This window comes from Manis javanica, chromosome 7 (genome assembly GCF_040802235.1).
Source record: "Manis javanica isolate MJ-LG chromosome 7, MJ_LKY, whole genome shotgun sequence".
NCBI lineage: Eukaryota > Metazoa > Chordata > Mammalia > Pholidota > Manidae > Manis > Manis javanica.
Window position 1 is genome coordinate 81,873,021 of NC_133162.1, and position 10,938 is coordinate 81,883,958.

Below are 10,938 nucleotides of genomic sequence, written 5' to 3' on the forward strand. Positions count from 1 at the left end.
AGTCTGAGAGCCTCGGATGACTGTGATGCAGTTGATCAATACAGGAAAAATAGGAGGAATGGTGTATTTTGAAGAAAGGGGATGAGTTCCAATGTCCAGATGGTATACCAGAGGCACATGATCAGTATTCTTTGTGGAAATATCTAACCGAGGGCCAGAAATGGGTTTCTAGCACTGAAAGGAAGAGAAGTGAGACCAGAGAACCGTGTCTACTGACTCGTGAGGCCCTCAGGGCAGCCCCATCACCGAGAGCGAGAACGCGGGTGAGAAGCAGAGTGCCGGTTCCTGGGTGGAGATGGAGCATGAAGGAGACAAGGGCGCCGTGTTGGAAAAGACGGAGGCTTGTTAATGCTGCGGTCTCGGGTGAATCATTCAACACCTTGGAGCCTCAGTTTCCTCAAACACAAGAAATATAAGCTGTAGAGCTATTCTTTACAGAACTTCACTAGTTCGGACTGCAGAAGCTACACACAGTTTCAGAGTGTCAGCTCCCTCTTGTCTGACCTGTTTTTTTATGAACAGAACCAGCTTTGCTGACAACTGTAGGCTCCTCAAACACATCCCTCACCTCCCGTGATCCAGGGACATGACATTCCAGAATTCTGCCACAAGACTGACTTTATAAAAGTGGCAAATGCAGCATCAGTAAAAAACATTCATTATTACATAAGTGTTCTCTCTCCAAAATTCTTAGAAGTCTACTGACTTTGACTTCAACAGGAATTCTCTTTCCAACGAATGGTTTATATTGTGTCTTCGCTTACTGGCATTCTAAGACATAGCTCCTATGACTTTTTTTTCACACCTCTTTTCCCTAAAATGCAGTTTTGTTAAATATACAAAAAGATTTCATTAAATCTTTGTTAAGGATTTTGTTTTTTATTCTGAGCTTATATTCATTCATGAAACAAAAACCAATACACATATGTATGTGTGTTAGATAAATATGTCCATGTTCAGAATTCAAAATGAGTCATCTGTTCTTTACAGATCTAAAGAATGTGAAAGCTTAAATCTCAGTATAAAATTCGGCTCTCTGAGTGTGTATACCACGAAACACAGTGATTGTCATCTGGCATCAAGGATGAGTGACCACTATGTTTCCATCGGTCCATCAGCCAACATATTAGCCCAAAGATACAAGAAACAGCTTGTGCCTCCTGGGGCGTGTTTGTGTCTTACTCTTACAAATCCACAATGTCTAGCATTATCCTAGGGGCAGAGAAAGTGCTGAAAAACAGACATTCTTAGTTGATCAGAAGTTCAAAGCAAACGTATTTCTACACTGCTGGGCCATTTTAAGTGGATTGACTTTAACGCAGTGAATTCACTTTTTCAAAAGTGAAAGTATCTTTTGTGACACTTTGCAGGGTCAAAAAAATACGGAGGTAGATTTACATTTAAAGTCAGGTCATGAAAGGTTCTTATTATCCCAGTTTTGTTTATATAAAGCAAATGTGAGGATATGTATGAAAAATATAGGAGGATTTTGCATCCAACTGTTAACCGTAGTTATCTAGGGGCATTGGAGTTAGGATGGCATTTTACCTTTGACAGAACATATTTCTGTAATGTTGGATTTTGGGTAATCCATATCACTTTCTTGATGAGAAAAACAGCAAAAACACTGTATTTACATATTTTACATGCTCATGTGCCTACTGAGCATTTATGGGGAAGACTCCATACTGGGTGCTTTAGGGCAATCAAGGACAAATGAAATATGCCATCTTACTTTGAGGATTTCACACCCTAGTATTTGAAAAAATTCACACACATACACCCACAGAGTGAACATGATCAGTGATAAACTGGGAACCTGATAAAGTACAAAAAGATGAATTCAGTGAGAAGTGTCGTTAAGCAGTCCTTACAGACTGCTCACATTTGGACCCATGAAGACATGGAAGAAAGGGCATTCTAAGTCGCATGAGAACACGTGAACATCATGAAAATGTCAGGGTACACAGAACAGCAGGGCCTGAGAGTGAAGTGAAAGGCAGCCTTGAGACTTGATGCTGAATTTAAAATGGAAATCCAAGCCATGAAACAAGTGGAATGCTAGCTGAAGATTCCTTTTGAGAGATTTCACATGTATTCAATAGGTAATAGAAAGGGATGTCAAAATGTTTTATGGAGAGGGGAGAAAAATGATCAGATGTGATCTTCAATAAACGTCATTTGTATAAAATGGATTAGAAAGAGAGAAGACAGTAAGATCAGCAGAGCAGCTCAGAGGCTCTCAGAGAAAAGCGTAAAGGTGGGACTGGCATCAGTCCCTGCTGTTCTCGGGCTTGTTAGGCATGCAGAGTCTCAGGCCCCGCCCCAGGCCTCCTGACTCAGTCCACCTTTTAACAAGACCCATATGTGATTTGAATGCACACTAACATTAGATACGCAATGAATTAAGGTGCCGGTGCAGGAAAGAAAAGAAGCTAAGAGGTTGGGCTGCTGACTGGTTGAATTACTACAGTTTGGTATCTGAGCACATGTGGGAGGTAATAGAAGAGAATAAATCCAGATTACTCAGAGGTTTTGAGCTTTGTAGGACAGCCATGCTATTCACAGGCCTTAGGGGAGGAGCAGGATGAGGGGGAAGCTCATGAAATGCCCCTCCTAGGAGCCAAGCTGGGACTGGAGACAATGAAATGGGAATGGGTGTGATACACATTGAAGGGTATTGGAGACCATAAAAATAAGTGAAGTTACAAAAGCAGGAGGGGTGAGAATGGCATGGAGGTTAATGAGGAGACACTATTAGAGCCTCAGAGGGCTCAGAAGATGGGGCAGGAAGGTGGGATGGGGGGAAGGAGCCAGAGGCAGCAGGACAGGGACCTCTGATGCTCTGAAAATGAAGGGAGGTGAAAGGTATCACAGAGAGATAAAAGGAGTCCCAAGAAAGGGCCATCTGTTTTGTGACCACGAGGTGACAGGTGGTTTTTGTCAGAGTGGTTACTGTGACCCTTGTGAGGATGGAAGACAGAGAGTACAGGGTTAGGTCAGAGATAGGGAATTTAGGGGTATGGGGCTGCACTGCCCTGACTGCAAATGAAAAGGTTAAGAATGAACATGAGCATTGAGAAGGGGCCACGAAAGACCAGGCTGAGTTAACTTTAAACTGTTCAAGTTGAGAGATTCCCTTATGGAAGAACAATCTCAAGTATTCTCATCATAATTCTCAGAATGATTAGGAAGGCAAACAGGCATTAGATTTCTGGCTCAATGTAAGGAGTCTCGCACTGCTCTCTGAAAACGAATAGAGCTGCCTCTTGAGCATTAACTTCTTAAAGCACCCAGACTATGTGGTTTTACAAACACCAACAGAGAATCACAAGGTAGAACGTTGTCCACTGATGACATCAGCAGTGGGGTGAATGGTGGCCCCTCCCAAAAGATATGTCCATGTCCTAATCTGTGCAACCTGTGAATATTACCTTATATGGTAAAAGATGTGGTAAAGTTTAGGCTTTCTGAAAGGAGAAGTTTATCCTGAATTTTCTGAGTGGACCCTAAATGCAATCACATTTGTCCTGCTAACACGGACACAAAGAGAAGGACACACACAGACAGAAAAGGAGGCGGCCCAAGTCCAGGACTGCAGACAGGTGCCCCAAGCTGCGTGGGGCAAGGCACAATTCTCCCTGGAGTCTCTGGAGGGAGTGTGGGCCTGCTGACACCTTGATTTTAGCCTTCTAGGCTCTAGAATTATGAGAGAACACATTTTTGTTGTTGTAAGCCCAAGAAAATTAGTATAATGTCTAACATCACCTTCCAATTCAGACTTCTTGAGCTGCTCTCACTGCATGTGGATCATACGCTCTGGGAAAGCAGAGCCCTGGATTCACCCTCCTCTATATCCAAAAGAGCATGTCCATGGTGCCGGACACATTAGACAACACTGACAGGGAGAATGAACACTGTGTGTAAGTGAAAAGCAGACATAGATGACAGACAGATCATTCTACTCAAGCAAGTGTTTACTGAAATTTACTTATTCTGTACTCTCACAAAGTTAACTTCTTTGGAGAGAATCATAACTGCCTGTGTTATGACTGTCAAATTTAATATTAAAGGTAGTGAGTACAGCCAGAATTCAAAGGAGAAACGTGTGGCTTGTAGTTGCTTAGATAAGCTTTCAGTTTATTATGATTAAAATAATTTATCACAGGAAAAAGCAGAGTGATAGCCCCACTCAAGGAAAGTTGAAAAGGGTTGGTTGGTTCTTGTGTGATGAGAAGGCACTGGGGTTAAGACAGGAAGAAATCAGGACCTCACATAAAGGAGCATTGTGGCAATTCAAGTTTTCCTTCATGTCTCCCTCCCCACAAAATAATGCATGTGGCATGTGGCGTTACGCATGTGAGAAACCACAGGCAAAGGAGACAGGAGAAGCCTCATACTCACTTCATACCTGAGAACTTCTTTTCAATGCAAATGACTTGAGCAATCTCCACACAAGGGAAATTGTACTTTTAGACTACTTGGAACAAAAAACAATAGAAAATCACAAAAAATCACTGTGTTCAATAACACTTCTAAATGAAAATACATAAGATAGATGGATAGAGATACAGATTAGATGAATACAGACTAGATAGATAGATAGAACCTGTAATACTTGAAATTTGGGTGGCTTCTTGGAGTCTGCAAAGTACCACTGGGTTGGGGCCCGTTGGAGGAAAGAGCTGGATGGATAAAACTTCAAATGGCTGTGTGCAAGAAGGGGTGCTTAGCTAAGCAGTAGCTAGGTTTCTCTCTACACTGAGTCCTCTGAGCAATTCTAGTGAGCAAGTCTACTCCTAAGTGCTAAGTTAAAAAATAGGGACCAAGGCTGTCAGCAGATCCCTTTTCCTACAGCTCACGGGCAGGGTATTTTTGTATGAATCTAATTCCATAGCTACCTGTGAGAAATCAGAAGGCTGCAGTAGAATACCAAAGCACCTCACTACAATAAATGCCTGGTCCTTTGCAGTAGACATCTGGTAGCCCCAGCCTTTCTGAAACAGACTGACAATATTTCACTTTAGTTTAACCTCACCTGAATTTTATCTGAACAGCAGTAGTTGGAGGATATCCTGCTTGACCCAGGATGTCTCTACTAGCACCACTTCCTGCAATAGAGGTGACTGAAGGTAGAATATGTCATGGCTTAGATGGTGTGCCAGATTTCAAGGGAACACTGGGGACAGGAAGTAAGCTAGGGCTAGGCTGGGACAAATGACCTAATGAAGGCTTAATTCTGTAGTGGATAGTCAGCAACTCAAATTACAATGGCCAGGAGAAGGGTGGCAAACTGAGATTTGATCCTGCCAACAGTGGCACACAAGCAGATTTTATTTGCTGAATGGAACTTGCCAGCACAAGTCTCCAGGCAGAAATGATACTGTCAGGAGTATGCTTGTGCCTTAGGTCCAGGGGGTTGTCCGCTTCAGAGGTGCATCAGAGACTGAGAAGAGAAAGAATGGAGAGTTTGCTTCTGGAGAAAAGTTCTTGGCAAGAGTGAGGTTAACTGCCAAGGTCATAGCTAAAGTCTTTCCAGGCAAGACTTTTAGTCTAAGTCTAGGATTAAAAATGTAAATTGAAAACATGAGAGAAGCCTAATGCTTTGAAATGGCAAATATGACAAGGGTTAGAGAAACTGAGGCTAGCTGGCATAGAAGTTACTAGAATTCACTAGGTTTGGGTGGGTAAGCCGATCTCAGATTGTCTTCTTCTGCAGACTACACAGGGTGAAGAACCAGAAAGTCCAACCCCGAGGCTCCTGCACAGCAGGGCTGGGGAAGGCAAGAGCTCAAAGCCCCCAATGTATCTGTCAGCTACTGTTTGTCTAATAGTATTGAGTCGGTGTTTTTTCCAGCATTGTTTCTCCTCAAAGTGTTCATATTCTAGCTGGCTTCAGGATGAGCTGGCACAATTGGTGAGAAGAAGATGGCAGTGGCTCAAATATTCTTCTTTTGGCTTGCTGTCATTGCCAGCGGATTCTGGGTTTGTGTCAATGTGGCAAGCTGCAGCTGCAGCCTCAACAGAGGAAGTGTAAGAAGGTGCTCGCCAGCCAGGGTACTTGGCTCTCAGGAGTGTAAGAGCAGGAAGTTCCAACAGGTGGGAGAGCAGAATTGCCAGCCTGAAGGGGAGAGCCTGCCAGATGCTGGGGAATTACAAGCCACCAAAACTTCTGGACAAAAAGAAACATCCAGCAGCCAACTACTGAGCCAGAGGGACACCTACCCATTGGCTCTCCATGCTCTGCATCAAGGAATGAAGGTGGGTATAGATCCAAACCACACACTGCATTTTACAATGCTGTGGAGGTTGTTCAAAAAGCACTTCCACATGCATCATGCCTACTGACCCCAAAACCACTTGGCAACATGGACAGGTCAACTAATATCATCTCCATTTGTGCACTGGGAAGAAATGCTCCAGGATAGAACAGTTTCCCATATAAGGCCCGTTGTGATTCACCATTTCCAATAGCTTCATTGCAGAAAACCATGTTTATTTACGTCTTTGGGGATAATGCTAATGCAGATCTCCCCTGCCCAGGAGATGCACCTTATAGGGAATGAAGTCCAACAGAGCCCTCAAGATGCTGGGTTCATAACTAAAAGGGGGCACTTTTTGCACTTGCAAAGCCTTTCTGTGAAATGCTGGTGGAGCGAGAAGCACAGTGACTGATGTAGGATTCAAAGAATCCACTTTGAATTTGATCTGAACAAGAACCACTTCCTTCATGGAGAAGATAGTCTATCAGTCACGAGAAATTAACTTCCAGCTTGACTGGCTTTGCTTCCTGTGAAATTCATTAGATGATCTTTTCACACCGTCCCCCTAAAATCAGAATTTCCCAAGGAGCCTGAAATTCTGTCCCAAAGTTCTGCTAAGACTAATAACCAGGATAGGGATTGCACTGGACTAAATGAGATGGATAGGTGAAAAACTTTGTGGAACCCCAATGCCATACATCCAGAGAGGCACAGCAATCAAGGGTTAAGTGAAAGACACAGTTTATGATGCTGATTAGTTTCTTTTTTAATAACCATGGTGGAGGCATTTGATTTTTATTGAAGCCACATATGTCTTTTTGATATTCTTCTGTAAGAAAAATGTATTCTAAATTCACAAACATATTGTATAAAGTAAAATGTTTCCAGTTACTCATGGATACTTCAGAACCACTGGGGGAGGATAATGCTATTAGTCATAATATATTATGATATAAAATTAGGCTCCATAAGTGAAGGACAGATGCATCTTCCTGCATACCAATCAAAGACTCCATCTTCATGATTCACAGTTCATTCATTTCATATCTGGAGTGCCACTACACCACAGCTGTTCTCAATATAAACTTCCCTGCACTGTGAAGAAGACCCAGTTTCTTAATAGTTACACTGACAACATCCAGGCCATTTAGGAGTAAGCAACTAATTCTGCCCAGGTTCACTTTATTAGGCAAGAACAATATGCTGTCTCAGGAAAGGATAGAAGAAATGTTAAGTAAAAATCTGAATACAATTACTCATAATTCTTAAATACACAAGGCAATTTTGCTATTAACATTGTAATTTAATTTGCTATCTATTCGGTTTGCTGACATGGCTCCAAAAAATTTTAGTGCTGCGAATTTCATATTTTTTTCCAGGCTCATTTTCAACAGGTTGTCCTCAATTAAAAGCTAAAGATTAGCTAAAAGAAGTTCATATTTTTACACACGGTAGCTTCACTTCACAAATTTTCTTTTTGTAAGAAAATAAATCACTTGTTTTTATAAGGAAATGAAAATGAGAGGGCACATTCTAAAGAACTTTTAAGTGTGACTAAATAATCTCCAGAAATAAAAAATATTTTTGAAGTGACATTTTACATTTTTCCCAGGGAGAAAAATAAGATAATGTATACTCATACATTTCTCTATAAACTTTAAAGGAATGTTTCCTAAATAAGTTTGAATGTAGGCTTAATGCAGAACTGCTCTTATTATTATAACACTGTCAATCTTTCTCTAAATCATGACCAATTCCACACATACATGTTCCCCAAACCACTTTTCTCTTACAGTAATTTTTCATAAGCAAAAGATAAACATTTCCAAAATCTACTTTTTAATCTCATTTTTTAAAAAAATATCAAGTTCATCTGAATAAAATTTTCTGGTACTTAAAAAACTGTTTTCCATATTGCTATTTTCATATTAAATTCAATCATTTAGATCCCCCCAACCTACAGAAACAGTGTAAATCAGACCTGCAACATGATTAATTTTAAATTAGTAATTTAAGCTAAAGTTATATTTCCATATGGAAACCCAGTTCAAAAATAATTGCATTCTAGCTCAATAATAGCTAATCACATATTAAGCTAATTGAGACAACCCCTGTAAACAAAATCTACAGATAGGTTTTCAGTGATAGGGAGTGTATGATCTAAACCACATTTCTGTGGTATGTTAAATACACACCGTGAGGCAGGCACGTTCTCCCTATACTTCGCAATACCAGCTCCTAAAACAAGAGGGTGCACCCAACGCCATATCTATCCCAACACATTTGGAACATTAAGACCTCAATTTTTTAAATTACAGCTACTACCACAATCCTGTCCATATGCACGTATTTGTTCTAGGTTCAGCTCTTCTGTTTCTGAAGCGTATATTCTTATGCAGGGTCTCCTAACTAAGTAAATAGAGGGGCATTGTTTTAAACACAGGAAAGTGCTGAATGTTTCATGCAATACAATGCATTATCTCATAACGTAAAATTACTTGGGACTGCATAATCAACGAACACACATTTTAAAAAGAGATTATTTTTCAAATAGTAACCCATAAAGACCCAACCTGGGGGCTCAGGCGGTCTATCTTCTCGAAACTCAGAGGCCAAGAGAGAAATAAAAGGTCTGTTCAAAGCACACAGTGAAATAAACCCAGTGTCCTTAACAACATAAACGCTCCGATAAATACATTTACCTCCTAAGGAGAGAGAGCCGTCCCTTCCCAGTGCAAACACGGACAGCCGGAGAAAACATATCCTTACAACCATCGGACAGGTTCAAATGACACTTGCAGACAAATGGATGTTTGCACTCTTGAAATCTGTCCATATGGAGGCAATTCGCAAACCCCTGCTTCCTCTGCCACTTCCAACCTGCGTGCTAGGAGAGAAGCACACACGCACGCGCACGCCGAGCAGGGTCCAATTCCAACACGCACAGCGCCAAGTAGACAAGTGAATTCTGCTATTCAAGTCAACTGTCCCCCTGCCCCCACCGTTTGAAAGCACGCAGAACGCAAGCCCGCGGTAAGGCGGCTGCGCCGGGAGAGGGTTCTTGAGGCGAGCTTCGGGGCAGTCCAACCGCTACCGCTCCGCGCGTATGGACTCTCCCTGGGTCCGTATGGACGCGCTCCCCGCTACCTACCTGCGTCCAGGTGTTACGCTAAGTGCCAACTTGGCCTCTTAGCTTCCGAAATGCAGTCTGCACAAGCGGCCCCATGCGAGGCTGGCGGGTGTGTGCTTCGCTTTCTTAAAAGCATTCGGAAGTCAAACAGCGACCAACACCCGCGCGGCGAGCCCAGCCCACAGCTCCGTAAGCGCGGACGCTCGGGGCCTCGGTCCGCCTTCCGAGGAGAGAGACTCCAAGCGGAGCAGGGCTGGGGGGCGCCCCAGGTTCTCCCGGCGCCGCTCCGAGGATGCCCGGCGCTCAGTGTCAGCGCGGCGTCCGCACTCTCAGTCCCGGAGCGCCAGCTCTGCGCCACGCGCGCTCTCCGGATTCAAGTTTCCCTACCCTCGCCCCCAAATCCAAGAGCAGCCCTCTCCTCCCTCCTCATGGCCCTCTTCAAACTGCCCAAAGCAAATGCATTTCCTTCCTGCACTGGAAACTTTTTCTCTTTTCGCGAAGCGACGGGGCTAGAAACCCGGTCGGCCGCGGCGGCCGCCGCCTGGCCCGGCGCGGGTGACAGCCGTGCGTACCTGGCGCTGCGCTCCGGTGGCCGTCCCTCGCAGGCTGCGCCTCCCGGTGCGCGGGGCGCCCGCGCCCGTCCCTGCTGCTCCTGCTCGGCGTTCCGGGAGACAGCGAAAGTCCCAGGACCGCGCGCCGCGCGTCCCTTCAGAAGCGCTGTGCCGCCGGCAAACGGACGGGGTTGGGGACCCGGGATGGCAGCGACTTGCCGGCGTCGCGCTCCGCCCGCGGGCAGCTGCGGCCGCGCGTCACATGCCGCCCCCGGGCCGCGGCCGCCGCACCTGCCCCGGCGGCCCCGCTCCGGCTGCGCACCGCCCCCGCCCCGCCGGCCCCCGGCCCTCGCCGGCCAGCGGCTCCGTGCTCCGCTGCTCCGCCACCTCGCCCCTTCCTTTGCGTTTCCTGCACCTCCCCCCCCCCCCACCCGTCTCCTCGTGGCTCAGAGCGGACCCTGGCGTCCGGGGGGGAGGGTCTTTCCCGCCCTCCGCCCTCCGCCTCGGCCGGGCGCTGGCGGCCGCCCGCTCCTCCCCTTCCTGCTCGGCTCCCGCGCCTCTTCTCCGGGCGGCGCGCGTGTCCCGCCGAGCCCAGCCAGTAGCGCTCGGAGCCCGACCCGCCCGGCAGCCAGCAGGCCCGCTGCGCCTCGGGGGCTTTGGGGGCTCGGTCTGGCGGGGGTTCTCCCTCTCAACCCCGCCTCGCGCGCCCCCAGATTGCGCCCGGTGGCCTCGAGGACAGGTTTTGTTAGCCAGTTAGTCTCGTCGTTTTCTGGTCTAAATTGGTTTGCGTGGACTGCTTGGAAGGGTTGGAAGGGAGTGGATCCCGGGGCACACAATTTATTGAAAGGCTCCCAGCTCGGTTACAGTACACGCGCGCGCGCGCACACACACACACACACACACACACACACACACACACACTCCCGCAGCAAGCGGCCGGGTGCCTTTTTCTGTTTTGACCTTAACGAGAGGCTCTTCGTGCTGGACAATGTAC

At 45.7% G+C, this 10,938-nt stretch overlaps 1 protein-coding gene across 6 annotated transcripts in view; it reads right to left on the minus strand.

The window, feature by feature from the left end:
- Positions 1 to 10,335, minus strand: part of CHRM3 (cholinergic receptor muscarinic 3) — a 504,178-nt gene extending 493,843 nt beyond the window's left edge. For 2 of the 6 annotated variants that reach the window (XR_005056278.2, XM_036999344.2), the window contains exon 1: positions 9,966 to 10,334. The gene's annotated coding sequence lies outside the window, so the exon portion shown is untranslated. Of the gene's footprint in view, positions 1 to 8,965; positions 9,357 to 9,414; positions 9,551 to 9,965 lie in introns of those variants that run through there. The other 4 variants (XM_036999345.2, XM_073241241.1, XM_017656919.3 and 1 more) reach the window with 3 other exon arrangements.
- Between the last annotated feature and the right edge of the window lie 603 nt (positions 10,336 to 10,938).